The 23,668-nt window shown below is 36.1% G+C and overlaps 1 protein-coding gene across 2 annotated transcripts in view; it reads right to left on the bottom strand.

Annotated features, from left to right (window-relative positions):
• Window positions 1-23,668, bottom strand: part of SYT1 (synaptotagmin 1) — a 557,800-nt gene that overhangs the window by 337,695 nt on the left and 196,437 nt on the right. The gene's annotated exons all lie outside the window — the stretch shown is intronic.

The following is a 23,668-nucleotide window of genomic DNA, read 5'->3' as shown; positions in this document are numbered from 1 at the left end:
GAACATGACCTGAGCCAAAGTCAGATGCCCAACCTACTGGGCCACCCAGGCGTCCCATGCATTTTAAACATAATACATTATACATGTATTACAGATAAAATTTGCCAATCTTAAGTAAACATTCTTGCTTATGTGTCCTATTATTTTTTAAAAATTTCAAATTTTATTACATTTAAATTATTGCCATTTAAATCTTCCAGATCATTTAATATCCTTCTTCAGCTGTGGGTAAGGTTTCATCATCCCATTTCATTAGTTTACCTATTTAAATAAATTACCAGAAAAGTGATTTCACAATATCCATGATTAGTGTGTTTTATAGGGCCATTGCTCTTTTTTATTCCCATCTTTAATTGCTGATTAAATCTATCATTTTCTTTGTTCAGAGAAGATAATCCTTTTCATGTTTAAAGACAGAATAATAAATGCTACAGATAATAATGAAATTCAGAGAACTTATTTATAAAAGCCCATATAGAGAACCGTGAACTGCAAAAAACATCATGAATTATTTTATTGTCTGATTTTTATCTTTATTATTTTTATTAAAATTTTTTTAATGTTTATTTGTTTTTGAGAGAGAGAGTGCAAGTGAGGGAGGGGCGAAGAGAGAGGGAGACACAGAATCTGAAGCAGGCTGCAGGCTCTGAGCTGTCGGCACTCAGACCAACACGGGGCTCAAACCCAGGAACTGCGAGATCATGACCTGAGCCAAAGTCGTTTGCTTAACTGACTTAGCCACCCAGGTGCCCCTTATTGTCTGATTAAAAAAAAATTTAATATTTTTATTTATTTTTGAGACAGAGTGAGAGTGGGGGAGGGGCAGAGAGAGAGGGAGACACAGAATCTGAAGCAGGCTCCAGTCTCTGAGCTGTCAGCACAGAGCCCAACGCTGTGCTTGAACTCACAGACTGTGAGATCATGACCTGAGCTAAAGCCGGATGCTTAATGGACTGAGGCACCCAGGCGCCCAGCCTATTGTCTGATTTTTAAATTAAACCATTATTATTTTTAAATGAAGGAGGGCAGGACTCTGGTGTTTTAGTGAGCACCTAGCTGATAGTGTTGTGTGTTGAACTGTCTCCTGGTAAAAGATATGTTGTGGTCATAACCCTTGATTCCTGTGAATGTAACCTTATTTGGGAATAGGGTCTTCACAGATGTAATTAAATCAAAGGGAGACTGCTTTGGAGTAGAGTGGACTGTAAACCCAATAGGACTGGTATCCTTAATAGAAGAGGAAAGGAGGCATAGAGGGAAAGAAGCCAAGTGCAGGCAGAGGCCAAGATTGAAGTTTCGTGGCCACAAAGCAAGGAATGCCTGGGGCTTGGAGAAGCTGAAGAGGCAAGGTAGGGTCCTTCCCTCAGAGGGTTCACAGGGAGGATGACTCAACAGGTCGATTTTGAATTTCTAGCCTCCAGATCTGTGAGAGAACAGAGTTGTTTTAAGCCATTCTAGTTTGTGATAATTTGTCATGGCATCCCAGGAAAGAAATATAGTAGGTATTTAACAGACATTCATTCTTCAGGGTCTAGTTTTCCAATCTAAAATGTGTAGTGTCTATAAAAGTCTTTACTTCTTTCTCTGTACTCTCACAGCACAAATTTATTAGCTTTCCCCCCTTTTTTCCTTTCTCCTCTTCATCTCTCTTAGACTGAACTTCTTAAGGGCAAGGTCCATATCATTTATTATTGTAGCTTCATTGCTCATAATGGTGTCTGGCCTAGAGGATAGTAAATAAAATGTGAATTCATCAATAAATTATTGTTAGAATAAACTGGTATTGATTCACAAAGGTTTCTCATGCTTTAGCAGTGATGCACTAAAGAACAGTCTATTGTTTCAAAACACCAACGTGAAGTCGAATATAGACTGAATTCCCTGTATTTTGATGTTGTTTTTCTAGTTAGAGTTCAGATGTAGTTTCTTCAAAAAGGGAGGGTCAGGATTTCAAGCTACTTTGTTCTCTTTTATCTACACGTCCTCACTTTTGAAAGTCAAAGCTTTCTTCTCACTTTCAGACTGTGCTTTGGAGGAAACCTTTTTCTCAGTTAGCTATTCTTATGTACATAGAGCTTGAAAAATTTTCTACCACTTGGAATTGTTATTTATGTCAAGTTTTGCCTTATTTAAATATGACCAAGCAGTTTTTAATACAACTTTCTAGTTTAACTTTTTGGAATAAAAATCACGCTTGGGGGGAAAAAAGGGAGAAAAACGTTCAAAAAGCTGTTAGTGACGGAAATAGGAATTTTAAAATAGAAGTGTAATCTCAAGTACAAGTATAGCACGAGTATAGATTTGCAGAAACAAATGATGGCACCTTCCTAAAAGAGAAAGTGCAATGCCAATAATCAATTTCACTGAAAACTTGAGCAGAAAACCGTCCTCTGACTTTCTTTAGCCTTGGGCACATTAGTTAGCCATCCATTTCTTTCCCATAAATTGTCAATAGCTGCCAATTACCTCTCAGGGGTGTCTTTAGAACTTCTTGGGGCCCATAAAGCATCTTGAAGGCAAAAAATCCTAGAGCTAGATGAATTGCTCTTCTTGCCTATGGATGTCCACTTAAGGTCCCTAAGTCTGTCTTGGTCAGTTTGTATGTCACTCATTCTGTGTGTTGGTAGGTCCATTATATAAAATGGCAGGAATTGGTAACAAACAGTTTTGAAAAGAGAGCCTATCCTTATGATGGAAGCATTGTTATTTATCTCAGACATCTTAAGTAGCTTTTGAAAAATTTAAGAGGATGAAAATGGAAGGCATTTGGAAAATTCTTACAACCTTGCAAAGCATTATGTTCAAGGTTATATATTTCAGCGTCTCTTTGGATTTATCTTATTATTTATTGAAGCTGTTGGACAATGAGACACTTAAGTTAATTCTATTCAATGTTTTTCCATTTTGCATCTCAAAATAGGAGCATATATATTTTTGGAAAGAGATGGAAGAAAAAATTATCCTTTACCCAAGCACTTTTACCCAACTAAAACATGAAGAGTTACGCAATACTTAAGTTTGCCAAGAGATTGGAGGTCCAGAAAGGTATTTGGACATCTTACTTGATCTGGAGTTTGTACTTATCAGGTATTCATTTCCCGACATACTCGTACATTTTTCTGCCAGTCAAATTACACACAAGTAGTATTTAGTGGCTATCATTCTTTATAACAGGAATTTTTAAATTTTTTATACTTTGATGTTAATTTTCAATTACTACTAAAATTAATGTTATAATTCCATAAATAAAATATTAAAAAGGAAAAAAATCAGTCTCAACACTCAAACACAATCGTGGAAAAATAGGAAGGTGTATAAATATATAAAAAGAATATGTGGAAAAATGAGAAGTTTCTTAATTTTTTAAGAATACATTTTAAGTAAGTATAAGTCAGCATTATGGCTTTAGTTATGTATATAATATAATTTGTGAAGCCTAATAAAATAAAAGAAACAGTGCTTGAAAGATGCTCTTGATTATTTTGCCTACTTATGGACCTAAGATTGTTTTTTAGATGTTGTGCTTTAAACTGCTGTGAAGTCCTTAGCTGGTATATTACCTGTGTTCTTGGTTTCATGTTACTCATTGCCTTTTATTTTATTTTATTTTATTTTAATTTTTTTTTAACGTTTATTTATTTTTGAGACAGAGAGAGACAGAGCATGAACGGGGGAGGGGCAGAGAGAGAGGGAGACACAGAATCGGAAACAGGCTCCAGGCTCTGAGCCATCAGCCCAGACTCATTGCCTTTTATAGGTGAGCCCCAACCACCCCTGTTCTCTTTCTTCTGGGAAACACATTAATCAACTACAACAATTTACCCATGAAACTATAGTATCAGCTGTCTTTGATTTATTGGACTCTATGCCTTTGGCTTTACAATCCTCTTTGGCGTAAATGGACAGAAAGGTATAGAAAAAGCTCATATTACCTTATTTCTGGCATGGATAGGTACAGGTAAGCTATACTGATCTCAGGTGTTATTACTATTTTTGATAAGCTGAAGTTTTTTTTTTTTAATTTGCTATTCCTAAAAGAAACACTAAAAATAAATGATTAGGAACTTAAAACCATAGTGATATTCCCCCCACCCCCACCCCCCGCCCCGCCCCGACCTTGGCGTTTTCCTTCATAGCTCATGAAAAAGATGACTGGGAGAAATTAGTCCTTCATGTAACTTAAGAGCCTTTACATTAAAAATAGTAAAACTTAGGAACACAATACACACCAAAAGCTGTCACTACCAATGAGAAATTTTAGGAAAATTTGCATAGAGGATTTCTATTGTTGAATCTTAATAAAGTTGAGAATTAGTCTCTAAAGGATGACGTATGTTGTCTTCAAGGAAGATTTTTTTGTATTTGCAATCAGTAATAAGTTATATTATCTTGTGTAAATATTAGGATGTGAGATAATTACCTATATTCTCCCATCTTTTGTATATTATCTCTTTCATATAGCTTTTCTGATGGAAATCTCTTTAGAATCCTACCTCACTGACAAAACAAATAGTATTTAGCATTTCTGCTTGATTTCTTGTGAATGTGGCATTAAAATGTCAGTTGAAAAAAGCTATTTGTCAAATAAAAGCATACTGTACTAGCATATTAAAGCGACAAAGATATTATCACAGCAGGCTTCATGGAACTCATTAAAATGTATGTAAACCAGGAGCAAATAATATATAAAAGAGAACTTAGCAATCAGGTTAAAATTAAGTAATAATAATATTAAATCCATAAAACAGCAATAATTACTTCCCTAAGAATCATTTAACTTAATAACTGCTCTTGTTTCAGATGCTTATGTTGGCTTCTAATGGTTGGTTGGTCATATAACATTTCCCATAATGTACATTGATACAAACCAAACTTGAGTTCATGACTAGATATTTCTGTACATCTGTTGATGTTGTAACATATAGGTCATAAACATCATTAATGCTATGGAAATAAATACAACCTGGAATTTGAAGAATTAATGAAAAATACTCAAGGATCCACAAGGAATAGTCTGTGGCCATGCAGAACACAGTTTCATAAGCATGAGGCCTATGAGGTGTCTTTCAAAAAAAAAAAAAAAAAGAAAGAAAAATCTTTGAGGATTTCTCCAGCAGAGTTGGGGGCAGTGGCAGTTTGAGAAATCATGACTTAACAACTAAAGTTGTATTCTCTTAAAATGTCTTCCATTAAAAAAAAATTAATGTTTATTTTTGAGAGAGAGAGACAGAGACGGAGAGAGCTTGAGCAGGAGAGGGGCAGATAGAGGGAGACAGAGAATGTGAAGCAGACTCTAGTTTCAAGTGGTGTTTCAAGTGGTGGGGCTGGAACCACAAGCCGTGAGATCATGACCTGAGCTGAAGTTGGACACTTAAGCAACTGAGCCACCCAGGCGCCCCAAAATATCTTCCATTTTAAAATAATCACTTCCAAGTAGCTGTTTTGTATTCATAAATGGTAAGATACATACATTTTCACATTATTACTGAAATGAAATAAGAACATTTTTTAAAATGGTGTCTTGGTACTCATGAACCCTCAGAAACACATGCTACCAGGGACGAACACTGAAATAGTAGAAACCGGGTGAAGTTTAGAATGAAATAGGCCTGAATTCAATTCCTAGATCCTGCCCTTACTAACTCTGCAAAAATCATTCAGTCTCCCTGAACCTCTGCTCCTCAATCTGTAGAAATGGTACATTCCTCACATAATTATTATTAGACTAAATAAGATAAAGTGGGAAAACTCCTTAATATAGTGGCTGACAGCATATGCATTTTCTTCATCTTTTATGGTATCAATGTACTGATTACTGAAAATGTTTGGGATAGAGTAGGAGGAAAATCAGTTGTCCAAACATGAGAAACACATTTAGACCGAGGGCCCTTTTTTCCTATGAGGCATTTATTTGTTGAGTAATGTCTACAAGGTTTTAAAAAAGGAATAATATTATAAGCAGCAAATAATTCCAGAGCACAACTAGCTCTCGAGCTCTGGAAGAATTTATCTACTTCACATATGTGAACAGTTTATCCCTAGAGTATTTTTTTTTCAACCTCTATCACCGAAGGATTAGGCCCAATTATAATTAATTCTTTAATAATGAAATTGATACCCTTTTCAAGCATTTAGACCAGATACTAGATTAGAGTACACTATAAAATATGCTTCTGAGTAATTATGACCTAATTAATTATTTTAGACAGCTTTTGAAAGTTTGATTTACTAATTGGACTCTCTGAAATTGAAAGCAGGAAATAGAGCTGTCCAGCCCACCAGAGGCTTCATTCCATTTGGCACGAAACCAGAGTGAAAGTTGACTTAATTTGTGCCGTTTTGCATGGTTGGGTTTGACAAGTGTGTTTGGGTTTCATAAAATAATCAAAGGTCATTTCTGGCCTGGCTTTTTACGACTACAACTCAAATGAATAAGAGTGAAGTCCAAAGCATGGCGGGAGTTCTACGCATGATCTGTACTTCCTGCCTTCCACTTTTAGGTTTGCTGCATGGGGGTACACTTGTGTAAATAAAAGTATTGAGTGGATACTGCCAAATGATTACACTCAACCCTGAAATGTGGAGGTACATAACATAGTCTATAGCAGTTCCTGCTTGGCGGGTGTAGTCTTGAACAAATATGTTCTCTGAGTCTCCTTTTGAGGCCAAGGGCAGTTTGATCCTAGGGTGGATGCACACTAAGATAAAAAATTGGGGAAGCTTAAGTGATTGTTTCAAGTCTGGGACCCGATGCCCACATCCTGATATCCTGCCTTTTTCCACCACTGAACATGAAGTAAAGTTGGTATGGATTTTTTTTTTAACCTGGAACCCCCCACAAATCTACGAGATCTCTTTCCAAACTAACTGCTAGAGAGAATCATCTGTGGCCTTGCTTGTGTTCATATATTGTTATGTATTTGCTTTAAAGCTCATATAAAACTGTTTGGAAAGCTATGGTTTTTATATGATCTTAGCTTTGTAAGAAATTGTTCTCTTCAGTACTCCAGGTAAACCAGCTTAAAGCTTAATTGACCCTGGAAAAAAACCACCTAGAACCTACTGTTAAAAATAGCTTTATATCAATATAATTTCCTAGTATTTTTAATATCTAGATGGCAATGAAGTACATATCTCTGAATTCCAATCCCAGAGTTCTAGGACTCTATTTTTCTGCTTAATATAGGAAGCAGCATTTAAAGTCAACTTTAAGAATTCAATACATGCAAGGACAGTATATTTGTAGAGGGGACCTCTGAACAAAAAGGATAGGCATGAGCTATAGGATTTTAAATAACATAAAACTACTGTTTTAAAAAATTTTTATTTATTTTTGAAAGAGAGAGAGACAGAACATGAGCAGGTGAAGGGCAGAGAGAGAGGGAGACACAGAATCCCAAGCAGGCTCCAGGCTCTGAGCTGTCAGTACAGAGCCCGACGCGGGGCTCGAACTCACAGACTGCAAGATCATGACCTGAGCCAAAGTCAGACGCTCAACCAACCGAGCCACCCAGGCACCCCTAACATAAAACTACTTTTAACCAACATCTGTAATATATAACATTATGCTCTTAACATCTCAAATATTTTAAAATATGTTCTTTAATGAAATGTTTATTTTTATAAACTGGGGTGAATCTTACAACCAAAGTGGGTTTTCATGGCAGAAAGTTTTCTCTTGCATATGGATATATGATCAAAAAGCATATGCTATTGACTACATCAAGGAAATATATAAATGAACTTAGGCAATGTGTACTTCTGATCTATGTTTGAAAGTTTTAAGGTTTTATTCAGATTTCAAAGACCTATTAATGTGGACTCAGTAGCCCTTTTTAATGTGAGAACACTAGAAGATAACCAAATTGGAAAATGCAATTTGCTTATTTAGAGTCTAAGCCAGTGGATTTGTCAGGTAAACCAACCAAACCAAGATGAGCTGGAAATCATCAGTTGTAACAAAGAGGTAACAATATGCCTCACTCTTCTCCATTACTATTTTTGAGTGTCTTTTACGTCCCAGATGTGGTTTTTGGTTAAGAGTTATTATTTCCATTGTATGAAGTCAGTATTCGACTAAGTAGAACCCACAACATTTAATGCAAAGAAACCAGGATTGCTCTTGGCTCCTGGGCACTGACTCCGTCTGCTCTCTCTAGATGATGACATGGCCTAGATATCACTGAGTTTGGTTTGAGAACCAAAAGATGCGACACTTACTGTTAAGCCAAAGCACGTAGATTATAAATTCAAGATTTTCTGGAATGATTCTATACACTGGTATATAAAAATGCAGTGCTGCAAAAAGAGATGAGCTTTACAAGTCTCACTGCATGTCATTAGAGGAGGCAGTTATGAGCCTCCTCTGGGGTGCTGGGAGCAAGGGAAGCTATCACGAGATATACTACTATCCTTTGGGGATACCATGCTTCTCATAAAATGCTGTGCGCCTAGCTAATTAAATGGGAGCATAACTTTGCTGTATCCGTGTGTGTTTGTGAGCATATGTACAAGCGCTTTTGTGTGAAGGGTGTGTGTGTGGTAGAGTCTGCACATGTGCGCATCTTTGTGCGTGCATGATGTGGTCCGTTTGTTGTGTGTGGATCATACATGCAGGCACATGGTTGTGTATGTGTGTGGTCTGCTCCTTCCAATCCATAATGTAATTCATTTTTGGGAAATATCTCCTCTTCTATCTCATGAATAATTACTTTGTTCTTTTATAATTTCTTCAACCCTTTATCTAGAGCGCTAACTTTCCCTCTTCCCTTTTTCCATCTTTCTCAATTTTCTCTTCATTAGCAATTAAACCATAAGGTACTGAAAGGAAGGAAAATTCAAACCAATTCACAGAGCATCTTCTATGTGTGTAAATACACAAACTAAAATGTTGCATTGTCGTTGCATAAGTGACTGTCCTGTAGACTTTAACAGATAGCGGGTTATCTGTTTCAGATCTGATTCAGATACTGGGAAAGGATTTTAATGGATTTTAAGGTGTTATAATAAATATTCAAAAATCATTCTTGATTCTTTTTCTCAAGATTTATTTTTCTGTTTATCTTCTTGCCTTTAGTGACTGCTAATTATTGTTACTGGGATATGTGTTTAAGTAGCAGCAAGATAGGAAGAAAGGTAAAGTATCAGCCTTATTTAATACATTATCTGCCCACAATTATGGCAATTGGCATCAAGTTTCTGTCATTAAGCAGAGCAAAAATCCTCCTCTGATCACACTCTACCCCTGAATTTCTAATTAGAATGTTTGAAAAGCAGTAGAATGGAAGCATGTAACCCCTCAAAGTTCTAGAAGCAATAGAAAAATCAGGGGTTTTCTTAGGATTGATGAGGGAAGGGCTGGGGGATAAAAAGGAAGAAACTAGAACTTCAGAGTACATTAGCAGGGGAATGGATAGTAAGTGGTATTTACATGGGGAATCATTAGTTCGTATTAGGAGCACTGGTGTAAATTAGCATTATCAGTCTCACAGAGACCAAAAAGAAAACACACACACACACACACACACACACACACACACACACACACACACACACGGTAGGTTTTGCATATTTAGAAGTATTTCAATGCAGTAAGTTGCAGATTGGGAGATAAATTGTCTTGCCTTCTGACTTCTTTGTTCCATTATAAAGACATATTAGAAAGCCTGTTTCTAAAATTTGTTAGCTAAGGAGTGAACAAAGATCTTGTATTTTCATGTATGAAAATGGAAATCTTTTTGGTAATAAGAAAAATAAACTTCCAAATTAGTGGAGAAAAAACTATCTAAGATTTAACTTCTAGTCTTTTATAAAACTCATTCCCCTCATTTCCACTGTGAGTTCTGAAACACTCTGAAATATTTATTTTTTCAAATAGATTTCCTCACTGAAAGAAAAGTTTATATGAAATACTATGTGAGAGAGTAAATCATTACATTTTTTCCTTCTATCTTTGGCCTGCTTTCCTTCTTTCCTTTCTTCCTGTCCTAAGTCTTTCATTTCTCTCTCCCCTACCTTCTTCATTCCTTTCTTCTTTGCTTCAAACATTCTTTGAGTCTAGCCCTCAGTACTGGCATAGGGTCTGGTACTGTTGAATGACTGACTAGAATCATGTACTGTGCGCTAAGCATTGTGCTCAAAGTGCTGTATTGCTTTCTGGGATGCTGGGATCGAGGAGAGGACAAGGCTCCCATAAGGATGGCTGATTTTGCTCATAATCAGCAGATCAGATGGATGCTGCACTAGAGCCACGTCCTAGATGCTCTGGGAATATAAAAGACAGGGAGAAACTAACTCAGCTTAGGAAGACGTAAGGTCAGAAAAACTAGGGCCAAACTCTTGAGCTAAACTTCTGGTGTTTGAAAGAACATTGTACTTTCTGGAATGGTGAGTAGGGCGGTTTTGTGTTTCCATGGGGCTGGAGGGTAGTATACGTGTTGCTTAATCTGTTTTCGTTTTTCCTCTGTTTAATCTTCCAACCTTTTTGTTTGTTGTTCCCATTGTCCAGTTGTTATTTCCCATCCCACATTCCTTAAGAGACTCTGATGTCATTGGGTTTTGGAACTACTACATATTAGACAGAAATATACTGACTGCCCATTTTCGTGTTACCTACTTTTTGTGCAATACTGTAAGATATTCTCTCTGTGTCTTTATACTTGCCTCTCCCCCTCCATGTTTATTCAGGTATATTGAATTACTAGGGTGCTCTGGTTTATATGGAGATATGGAAACAGACTGTCTTTAAGGACAAAGTCACCATGAGATGGCATCCTAACAGACAGCAGGAAATAGCTATGTATATATTTCCTACTCAGTTTTCTGGGGCATAGAAGTTTGGTTTCAAAAACATTACTATGGCTTCTTCTTCAGGCAAGTATTGCCTGGGTAAGCATAATCTCAAAAATTCTTCAAGGGCATCAACAGGCAAGTTCTCTAGCCACCTTAATAAAGGGAACTATTTTACACACAAAAATCCATAATCCATTTCTAAATCTAGAGCCTATAAATGGTCTCCCAAGAAGTAAGATGAATTACAAAGTATCCATACCACTTTTGTGAGGTTGAAGCGGCGCCACGTATAAAACTGCTATACAAACTGTGAAGTGCTCTGCAAACCCAAACAATAATGCTCTCATTTTAGATAACCAGAAGTCAAGCATGATCAGAAAGATGGAATTATTATTGTCTTGGGCAAGTGACCTAATCTCTCAGAGTGTTAGTTTCTGCATCTGTAAAATGAAGTAATGATATCTACCTTGTAGAGTTGGCAGAATTATAGGTGACATGTAAAACCTGCACAGAGCTTGAGGAAGGTAGGGATTAAATACACTATAGTTATTTTATTATTATAACATTACTATTTCTACCCATTTGCAATTTTAGGAAAATCAAAAACAGATCTTTTATTTTTTAGTTTTTATATATTTTCATCTTTTAGAGAGAGAGAGCACCAGTGGGGAGAGGGGGAGAGGGAGAGAATCCCAAGTAGTCTCCATGCTCAGCATGGAGCCCCACATGGCACTCAATTCCAACAATCCTGAGATTGTGACCGGAGCCAAAATCAAGAGTTGGATGCTCAACTGACTGAGCCACCCAAGTGCCCCAAATGATATCTTTTAAAATTTACAATAAAACAAGTACTTTGAATTCAAGCTATTTTGGATTCCAGGTGTGCAAAAAAATAAGAAAACACCTGTGATTTTATATTTGAAGTTTCAGTGAGTATGGAGGATTTATAAGAACGAAGTTTAAGCCTTTCAAGAATAGGAGGTACACTGGAATGTCTGGGAAAATGAAACAAAGAGGAGAAGAAAAAAGAGTAACAGAGAAAACACAGCTCTTTTATGGCAGCAGCCCTGGACAAGTGGGTGATTTTTAGAATGATAATAAACACTCACCACCCCACGCTCAGGGCTGCTCCGACTTTATGCACAGTGGGGAACCTTCTTTGTCCTTCAGTATCAAATTGTACATGCAAGTTATTTGTAACAGAACATTGAAAAGTCAATGAAGGCAAACCTGGTAGGCAGCTACTGTCAGAAAACATCTGAATCAATAGGACACTATCAGAATAGTCTTTCCCAAGCAAAACACAAAACTGTATTAACCAAAAGCATGACAGCACTGTGAAATTTCCTCACTACAGTAATTTGAAGCAACACAGACCTGGGAAGCAGGTTTTAGTGCCTCACCCAACAGGTCAGAAAATAACAACAAAATGTTATAGATCGTACTCTTGAGGATCACCTAAGAGATGTGATAGTTCTGGATAAGAGGCAAGGTCGTAACTTACTTCTTTACTCGTTTCTATAATGCTAAAAAAAAAAAAAAATTAACAGAGGCTAAGAAAAGGATTATTTTTCTTAAACTTATCTTTTTTTATTGCTGCTATTATTCTATTACCAAGGCTTCTACAGAATGAGCGATTAAACAGCAAAAAACAGCAAGAAAAGCATTAAAACAATGATTTTCCGTGGGCTACAGATAAACTTCAAGCCCTTTACTTTGACCTTCATGATCTCATTACAGCCTCCTCCCTTACATTACCATATACCATGTGCTTAACTAATTCCTTAACAACGAAAGCAGAAAACCAGCACGGAAGTAAGTCATATAAGGTCCGTATGGAATCCACTTTCCTTTTTAAGTTATTCAGGCAGTGTTAAGCCATGTCTACCTGCTGGTTTCCAAGTATTTCTTATCTTCATACTATTGTATTTAATTTAGAATGTCCATCCATTCTACTGTAATGTAAATTACTTTGTCGTGGAGACAGTGTTTTGCCCTACATATAGCTCCATGCATGGTATACAGGGGGTAGTGTGAGGTGTCAGAGAGCAAGAGTCCTGCTCCAAGAAGTTCTGATCTCAAAATCCAACTCTGATACTTATTAACTGGGAAAATCATTTAATCTTTCTGATCCTCAGATTCCTTATCTGTAGGATGGTGATAAAGCTTTTCTGAGAGAAGACAGACATGGATAAATACATGTGTATTGTGTGTATCTCACATTCAATAAATGCTAGCTTTAGAATTATTAGTAAGCATCTAAGGAATGCTTATTGAAAATATGAAAGAGCTCGGGGAGCCTGGGTGGCTTGGTCAGTTAAGCGTCCGACTTCGGCTCAGGTCATGATCTCACGGTCCGTGAGTTCGAGCCCCGTGTCGGGCTCTGTGCTGACAGCTCAGAGCCTGGAGCCTGTTTCAGATTCTGTGTCTCCCTCTCTGTCTGCTCCCCCCCGTTCATGCTCTGTCTCTCTCTGTCTCAAAAATAAACGTTAAAAAAATTAAAAAAAAAAGAAAATATGAAAGAGCTTACTGATTTAAGATTAATCTAGTAAGTGTTGGGCCATAATATTTCATAAGGCAGATGAGAAGTTAAATGGTAGTATTACAAAAGTCGAAGGTTATAAATTTGCATTTCTGTTTTGAATCAATAACCCCCTCCCTATTATTCATTTATTTTTAGAGAAAAGTCAATATAAAGATACCCCTAGCTTTATAAATCTTCTAAGAACTGTTGGTGTATAAAAACATCAGATAATCCAATGAAGACAGGCTAATTCTAGTCTGAGCAGTTAAAACGTGGCATATTTATGACTCAGACACCCTAAATTACCTTAAACTCATTTGTGTCTTTTGCTGATTGCCTATACTGAGCTAGTTTTCTGTGATTAATTTTAGAGTTTATGATATAAAAAAAGAGATGTCCTAGAAGCCACAAACATTACATTCCTGTATTTGCATCTTTAGTTAGGGAATTCACACAAAAAAATTCCACTTAAGACAACTATATCATACAATAAATTATAGGTAAATGGATAAACAGAATGCAGTATATACCACAAAGGAATTATTGAGCCTTAAAAAGATGGCAATTCCGACAGATGCTACCACATGGGTAAACCTTACAGATGTTATGCTGAGTGAAATAAGTCAGACCCAGAAGGATAAATACTCCATGACCCCACTTATATGAGGTATCTAGAATAGTCAAATGCATAGAGACAGAAAGTAAGATGGTGGTTTCCAGGGGCTGTGGAGAGAGGGAATGGGGGTTTATTATTTAATGGGTATGGAATTTCAGTTTGGAAATATGTAGAAGTTCTGGGGGTGGATGTTGGTAATGATTGTACAACAGTGTGAATGTACTTAATGCCACTGAGCTGTACAATTATAAATGGTTAAAACAATAAATTCTATGCGTATTTTCTCACAAAAAGTGAGAAATAAGTAATATATTTGTATAAGGCTAAAGATACAGCCCTTGAAAATAAAAGCTTATTGTAATGGAGTTTTTCAGGATGTAGATAAATCTAGCTTTAAGTGAGGAAAAGTAAGAGAAAAGAGAACTTTGGATAAAGCCAGCTCTATGATAGATCTGGGTTAAGAAGGTCATCACTTTGGTTCAACTGGCATTGAGCACCTACTCTGTGCCAGGGTCTGGGATAAAGAGATTTGCCTACCATACTGAGGGAGTTCTTCTCATGCAAAGAGAAACTCTTGAAACATCATTCTGGTATAAGTCCAAGAAATTTATGTGTCTAAGAGTAGAGGTTTCAGCCTTGTGTAGACCCGAGTCTGCATCAGGATCAAAAATTATAAGCTGTGTGACGTTAAGGAAGTTAGTTTGCCTCTCAGAATCTCTGCAGTATATGAACTATGAATATAAACTTCTCAGAGAAATTACATTAAAAGCACTCGGAGAAAGTAAGTGTTCAGGCAATAGTGGCCACTGCTGTGTGGTAATCTTAGGACAGAGATAGGGGCTGGTTGGGGCTACCTAACCAGCTGTCTGGGAAAATAAGGTGCAAATAGGGTGGCCTGGCCTCACCATGCCATCTCCGTAATTGTTGATGCCAGCCCAGAAAGAAGACAACATTTGTCTGATCAACACTAGTGGGGGGATCATTGAAACCATATATTTTCAAACATAATTATAATAGAAATTGACTGTTAAACATTGTGGATGATTTCCTTGATTTGAGCTGTCAAATAGGATGAATGGAATAGATGGTTGTAATGGATTGAATGCTTGCATCCTCTCCCCCGCCCCACCCAACTCACACACTGAAATCCTAACACCCTTGTGATGGTATGAGGAGGTGGAGGGTCTCTGGGAGGTGATTAGGTCATGAGAGTGGACACTCATGGGTGGAATTAGTGCCCTTATGAAAGGGACCCCGAGAGATATCTCGCCTTCTTTCCGCCACGTGAGGATACGAGGTGAAGTCTGCAACATGGAAGAGGGCTTCTACCAGCACACAACCACAATGATACCCCGATCTCAGACTTCCAGCCTCCAGAGCTGTGAGAAGTCAATTTCTGTTGTTTATAAGCCACCCAGCCTACGAAATAGTTCATTACAGCAGCCAGAACTGACTACTGGTACAAACAAAGGAATTTCCTGCATGTGGAAGGGATACTTAAATATTTACTACATGAATGGATGCTTTTATATTTGGGGTATTTAAAACAAATTTTAAAAATTACAAGGTAGGTGAATGATACTTAATTGTGTACATTACATAACGTGAGAAATAGAGCACAGATAATTTCTAGCTTACTATACTTCATTGAGGGAGCTTTAATCACAAACCTCAAAAACCCCCTGGGAGAATTTGAAGGTATTAAAATAAAGGAATTCTGGACTCCTGTGTAGAGGCCCGGAAGGAAACATAACACCTCAAGAGCAGCGCAGGGGTGCTGCATCCGGAGCCTGCGGTGTCTGTCCCCAAGTCTCTCTGTCCATATGATTTCAATTTGCTTCAGGATCTCACACTGCCTAAGATCCTTTGTCACTTGTTTGTTTGGTTTAACAATTGTGTGGGTAGGGTGTGGAGGGAGCAGGGAGAATGCACTGCTGGTGTAAATACTTTGATTCACTCCCTTTCTTCTGAGAGGTTTCCTCATACCAGTCACACTGACACATTTTGATCAAGAGAAAAGTGGGGCCGGGACGTTGGAAACCAACGCCACTTTAAAGAAAAGACAGCTAGAGAATATCCTATCAGGAGCAGACGCATATCAGGTAACAAGCCAAGGTGAGAAAGAGAGAAGTCGGTGTGGAAAGCCAGTTTAACTCATTGTCCACATTTTGGGCGGGATCAATCGAGTATCAGCAAAAATGGAGAAACATGGTGCCTGTCTTCCTCACACTCGTCTAGTTCCCATCCCCAAGCCTGCAAATACTGTGGTTCAACGTAGACTGTGGGTTTTCATGGGTTTGTGCAACCACTTTAGGTAAATATCCATCTCATGAAATGGAAAGGAAAACAGCTTAAAATGCATTTTGTTACGTAACTCTTTGGTAGGTTGGGGACCACCTGTTTTCTCCATTATTTCCACTGACTCAGTGACAAACTTTGCTCTACCTTTGTAACCCATATTGATAACTGTCCAAATCTTAGCCTCATTGAGAATAATGGATACATTAATAATTACACAATGAGGCAAACCCATTTTTTTCTGGAATTATGTTAAGAGGCCTAATTCAGATAAATGAAAAGGTGTGTACTCTATAATACAACATTATTATTAGTATTACCACATAGATAAATGCTCCAAGACATAAATCGAGGGCATTAAGAAAATCTCCTTTAAAATTAGAAAAAAAGTATTTTAAAGTCCAAAACAGTAGGAAAAGCCAAGGCTAAATCTTTCACACTTCAAACATTACATTCCTAATTAAAAAGAAATAACTTCCCAGGAGATGTTATGGCATATTGTGTGTATGCTAGATGCAAACATAAAATGGATAAGCAGAAAACTCTGACCAACTTGCAAAACTGCTGCTAAGAATTATTTCTTGCAAGACACTTCAGACTACTGAAAATCCACATATTATCACGTTGGGGGTCATGCGTGTTGAGCATTTGCTTAGAGACATTATTTCCTCACGAAACATTTCATGCCAATCCATTAACATAGACTTTGCCAGGATTCTTTTGGAAGTGGAAGATGAAAACAATAGCAGGGTTAAGCAATTATATTAAACCATAATAACATGAGATAAATTGCTCAGATATACAATGGAACATATGCTGAACCAGATTTTTTGTATTTTGGGAAAGAAAATTGCTCTTTATGTAAGGATTACATTTTAAATTTTTTTTAACGTTTATTTATTTTTGAGACAGAGAGAGATAGAGCATGAATGGGGAAGGGTCAGAGAGAGAGGGAGACACAGAATCTGAAACAGGCTCCAGGCTCTGAGCTGTCAGCACAGAGCCCAATGTGGGGCTCAAACCCATGAACTGTGAGATCGTGACCTGAGCTGAAGTTGGACGCTTAGCCGACTGAGCCACCCAGGCGCCCCAGGATTACATTTTAAAGAGGAGAAAAATGAGAAGATATTTACCGCTAATCGCATTTTGCTGATATAGAAACGATGATTACTAAGATTGGATATACTTATCTTTAGAGGCAGAACAAGATTCGACATTAAGAGGGAGTGGTATTAGTACTGGTGCTCAGTGTCAGTATTATAAAGAGATTTTTATGGCGTTTGCAAAAGAATGACTCAAACAACAAAGCCAAGTACAATGGTAGATGTAAAATTAACAGAAAATAATTGATGTACAAAACTGAAGAGAAAATTCATAAACAATTCTTTATCATAGGGAAACCAGCGGAATGTGAAATTTTGTTTTCTGAGATTTCCTTGGTAAAAAAATTTTGTGATTTTAATTTCCAATATCACACGCATGTTTTTATGTAATTTTTTGGAAGGAGGGTGTATCATTTTGCCATGCAATGGCATAAAACTATCCTTAACTTTAAAATGGTTTATGTAATAACATATGTTGGATGTATTTTATTTTTGGAAGCCTGTTCAGCCTACAGTTTGGTGAGGTTTATTTTCTGTGGAGAAAATAACCCCATTTGGTGCTCCAAAGGAAGTAATTTCATGGTAGGGTAGAAAGCCTTTTTTGGTAACGTTCACCTCATAATGTGTACCGATTCAGCTTTACTTGTAATAGGGCCATGAAGACTGTCGAAATGTTTCAAGTCTTTTGACCTCCCTGAAGGGGAGACATGCTCTTGACCTTATGTGGTTTCAGTATCTGCTTTACAGAGTAAGAGGTCTTCAAGGAGAGCGCTCATGGTGGACCCCTCCTAGAGCATGGCCACATCCTACTGTATTAAAACCAAATTTTATCCTGTATTCAAACCATCCTCCACATCTCTTCTTTCTTCCTTCACATTTTCTGTGTTCTTTGCAGACTTGTATATTTTTAATAATTTTATTTTTTTTAGGTTTATTTATTTTGAGGGAGACAGAGACAGCACAAGTAGACAGCACAAGTCGGGGAGGGGTAGAGAGAGAGAGGAAGAGAGAGAATCCCAAGCAGGCTCCCCGCTGGCAGCAGATGTGGGGCTCGAAATCACAAAACCACCAGATTGTGACCTGAGTCAAAACCAAGAGCTGGACGCTTAACTGACTGAGCCACCCAGGGGGCCCCTATTTTTCTTTTTTTTATATAATTTTAAGAGAGTGTCTCTTTAATATTGCAAAGTAGATATCTTTAATAGCAAACATAACAACAAATTACTATTTGTTTATATTGTACTAACTTCTGTAATAAACACATAAGATGTATGGAATTCTCAAACCTACAAAATATAATTCATTATCTTCATTTTTATAGATGAGGACATTGAGGAAGAAGTTAAATTGTCTTCTTGAGGTCATATAGCCAGTATGTGGCAGAAAGAGAACTTGAACATAGCTCTTTCATCCACTGCCAACATTCTTAATTACAAAAATAAATAATGCAGTCTAAAATAATGACCTGGTGCAGACAAATAAGTGAATAAATCAGAATGTTAGAACAGATCAGAATTAGCATAAATTATTCAAATGGCTGAATCATTCATTTTAACCTTTTATTAACTTAAGGCTTTACATATTGTTGATTTTAAAGCATTTCTACTGTATCTCTTTCATAAGTTATATTTCAGAGTCATGAAAGATGACGCAGTTTTCAGGAGAAAATAAAGGCAAATATCAATGCGAATATCCAAATTAAAGATTGTTTCTAGAATTATTGGACAGACTCTATCAGTAATTATAACAGCTAGCTTTATATAGTGCCTACTGTCAACAAAATACTGTTATATAACCAAAGTCACTGCATATCTTTAACTCAATTAACTATCTCAATCAGTCATTGAAGGAATTAAAACATCTAGAGGTCTATCTACTAAATAGCCCTATGTCCCAAAGCTAATAAGCAGTGAAGCTGGAATTCAAATACAGAGGGTGAGTTCTCATTCTTTAGTATCCTAGGATATAACTAAGTCATTAAATATGTTTTAGCTTTTTATCATGAGTAATAATGACTGCAGGAAACCTATCTTACCCAATGTCCCAGAGAGAGTGAAAAACTGTCAATCATTTATTAAATAAAAACATACTGATTCTGATTATGGTTAGTCAGATGAATATCTTAAAAAGATAGTCTATTACTGTAAGTCAAAGTACTATTATTCTCTCCATGTAGTGAACGTTCCAGTATTTGTGATTATACTAAATGTAAGCTACTTGATGACAGAGGCTATGCTTTGTTTACTCCTATAACACCAACACTCGGGAAAATGTATGCAGTAGGTACTCAATGGCAACTATTAAATAAAGAAGAAAGAAGAAATAAAGGAATGAATTTCCAAAGTAGTACCAAAGATTTTAAAGGAGATAAGTCCAGATAATGTAGTAAGCATAAGATATCTAGGAAGCACAAATTGGGAGCATCTATTTTGTGGGAATACTCTTTACAAACAAAATAAACATAGTTCTGTGCCTGTAGGTGACCTTTTATACTTATGGCTATTATCCATTTCAACTTTACTTCTACTCTTCCTATCTAAAGATAGTTGTCTTTAATAATTAAATTCTCCTACCATGGTTTAATTTTGGCATCTGAAGAATCAATGCACATGATTCAATTTAATGTTTATTGATAAGTGATAAGGAAAAGTGATACCATAGGTGCACCCAGTATTTTACACAGACCAATGACATTTGAAAAAGATCTATTCTCGGCTTCTATCTCTTCTCACTATGCCATCATTCATACAGGACAATGCAATATGCTTTGCCGTCACTTCACTTTGTGATGTGTTTAGGGAAAGGGGGAGTTAGACAGACCTGAGTTCAAATGCTAACTCTGCTGCTTACTAACTAGACTAACATTATAAAGCCTTCATTTTTCATTTTCATGAATCTACAAAACTGTGATAACATAGGAAGTGTTCTTTTCATAACTAAATAAAATGTCATCATCATCTGATTAGATTATAAATTCAAGGAAAAGGGAAATTTTTTCTGGAGGACCATTATTGTCTAGGGCAGACAGTAATCGACGACTTAGGTTTCATCATCAACACACTGTTTGTAAAATGATATATTGGACTCCCAACGCAGTAAAGGAAAACTTCATACAAAAGGAAGTCTTTTTATAGTAATCTAAGGTTTTCCATAATAACATAACTAAAATTTATAATTAAACATCACTATACTCGTATATCTAATGTGATCTCAGGGAATCTTGGGAAGTAGATTGGGCAATTTTCCCCCCATTATTTAGATAGGATAACAACGAATCACTGAGGTAATTGCTTAACTATTGCTGATGATAGATTGTATGTGTGTATTATTGTTATATATTATTGTCATATGGTAGTTTTTTTGTTTTTGTTTTTTTTTTGTTTGTTTGTTTTTTGTTTTTCTTTTTTTTTTTTTTTTTTAGCTGAGCGTTCTCCCTCTGTGCTCCAGTACTCCTTACTAAGAGACAGGGAGATGGGTGAAGCCAAGACTCAAACTCAGACTCTAACTCTGTGTATAATTCTCTCTTCTATTAACATTCTAACGAGCTTATCAAAATACAGTTTTAGTCAGAAAGAGACAATATAGAATTTGATTAGCATTTTGGTGGAAAAAAAATTAAGTTTTGAGAACAGGTTTCTTGAGCCAATCTAAGACCCTCAGTTTTTATACAAGTACTTTCAGCTAATTTGTCAGGAAAAAAAAATGGTGGTTAATTAAGCCAGAATTTTTCTTGATTCTGTCACTAGATATGAGAGCTTAGATAAATGAATTGACTTCTCTGGCCCTCTATAAACGAGGATAGTAGAGAAGGTAATGCCTGTAAAATGAATATACTGGACTAGAGAGAAATTTCTCTTAACTCCATGCTGTTACATGCAAACACATACACACACATAGCCCAATACTCTTTGATTATAAGGACTTGTTCTTTCAAATAGAGAATGGTTTGACTAATTGAAAGTTGTAGGGGCATTTGCAAATAATATTTATTTACTAGTGAATCACAAAACACTTTTCTAGTTAAAATCTATTTTCTCTTAAGACTTGTCTTCTGAAAACCTCTTGTTCTATTTGGTGTACCAGCAAAGAGAGATTGTTAATAATAATCATGCTTTGAGTGAGAACATCAACTCCCAGTAGTATTTAAAGAGGTTTAGTAGATCTATGATAATGTGAATAGTTTCCAAGAAGAATGTCTGAGCATCTGAGTGCTTTTTTTAAATGTATCCTCTTTATTGTTGTTGTTGTTGTTATTATTATTATCATCATCATTATCATCACTATCCAGTATATTCTGTCTGCAGAGAACCAACCCTTAGAGTTTTTGAAAGTACCACCGGACATTTGTTCAGTAATAGTGAAAAGTTATTATTTTAAGATACAATTTCCAAAGGTCCTTTTCTTATTTTTCTTATCTTTAAGCATATTTTTTCTGTGAAATATAAGTGTAATGTGCTCTAAAGATCTTTAGTAATATTCTAATCAATGACCAAATTGTTCTTAAGCTATGAGCTTTGAGGCAAAACTATAGGTTTGTAAGGCTTTCCTATGCTAATTTATAAGGCTTGATTTAAATACAAATTGTAAAAACTCATTTATTATTCATGGACTTGCAACACAGACACATATTCTATAGATTAAAGACAAGAAAAATACTGCATTATCCAATGTCTTCACTTTCTATCATGCTTTATTTTATGTACTGACATCCCTAATTCATGAACTCTTTGGAAAAAGACCTATATTAAGACACCTCTAGTGTTTTGACAATATTGTTTTAATTCAGAGTATTTCTCTTCAAAAATATTTTATAAAATCATTAAGGCATAAACTCTATTTTTAAATTTGGGCTTGAGTTAGTAATTTTTCCTTACAGTTTTTTAGGAGTCATTTAGCATGTAGTTGTTAAATAAAAGACCATAAAAGCTAAAAGGAAAACTCCCACAAAGCACAAACACACCAAGAAATTGCATGTTTTCTTTCTCAGAAACATGCATATCATTTTCTCTAGGATTGCCCCAAATGAGCAGAAGACCTAAATACTTGCATCAATTCTTTCCAAAGGATGCCATACTAAATCCGATTTTAATATAGTTATGAAAAGTACAATCCAAACGAAACAACTTCTATAATTAACACCTGAATAATAGACCCAATCACTTAAAGATAGGTCAGAAAAATAGCCGTTGATGGCTCTTGACAGTGAAATTATAAGATGACCAAGAAATTGTGAGGGGTATAAATATTAACTGCTTCTTGTATAAAGAGTATAAAACTAATATGTATGATTCTGTCATTTAAAAATTCAACCTAGGGGCGCCTGGGTGGCGCAGTCGGTTAAGCGTCCGACTTCAGCCAGGTCACGATCTCGCGGTCCGTGAGTTCGAGCCCCGCGTCAGGCTCTGGGCTGATGGCTCAGAGCCTGGAGCCTGTTTCCGATTCTGTGTCTCCCTCTCTCTCTGCCCCTCCCCCGTTCATGCTCTGTCTCTCTCTGTCCCAAAAATAAATAAAAAATAAATAAATAAAAAAAATAAATAAAAATTCAACCTAGAAGTGAGTTTGCAAACTCATTTGAAAACAACCATGGCATTAAAAGGGAGATAACATGGTTCACCAATGTGGACTTTGCTTTTCCATCTTTATTATTTTTGATATTCACATATTTAAAATTTGTAATTGCTTGCATCTAGGAAATCATTAAAATGTTACAAATTCTACCATAAAGAATGGTATAAAAATTTAATTTTGCTTCACAAAAAGCATACTTAGGAACATATTTAGGAAAACAATTATTACTCTCAGTTAATAGCTGTATAAGGAAATATAAGTCATAGTTGTGAGAATATTAGAAACGTACTAATGAGAAACCTTTAGATTTAAAGCCTACGGATGGTTGCCCCCTTTTTTTTATTTTTTGATAATTCTAATTTAAAGACAACAAACATCTTGATTCTTCTTAAAATTTTGTTCAAAATGAATATATTTTCCTAGCACATACAGAGAATGTGAGGCACGATGATTAAATTTTACTTAATTTTTTTCTTCTTTAGAATTAAAATGATACAGTGCTAGTCAAAAGATAGGATGGAACCAACATAAACACGTTCTGCCATATAGATGTATCACAAGGATTACCTTGGCCTCTTATTTAAGAGGATTATAGGATAACTGATTTTCAGCTTCCTCCAGTAAATTGGGATTGACTTTTAGAAGGTTCCTTCTAAAACTTGCCAGCTGTATTAATCTCTTATCTTACCAAATAGAAAGGCGAATATTTCTATAAAAGAAATTTGTAGAATTTTATAGAGGCTCTAGTCATATTATGGTATCATGAAA

The sequence above is a fragment of the Lynx canadensis genome, chromosome B4 (assembly GCF_007474595.2).
Source record: "Lynx canadensis isolate LIC74 chromosome B4, mLynCan4.pri.v2, whole genome shotgun sequence".
Classification (NCBI taxonomy): Eukaryota; Metazoa; Chordata; class Mammalia; order Carnivora; family Felidae; genus Lynx; species Lynx canadensis.
Note: the sequence above shows the minus strand (reverse complement) of the source record. Positions and strands in the feature narration are given on the sequence as shown.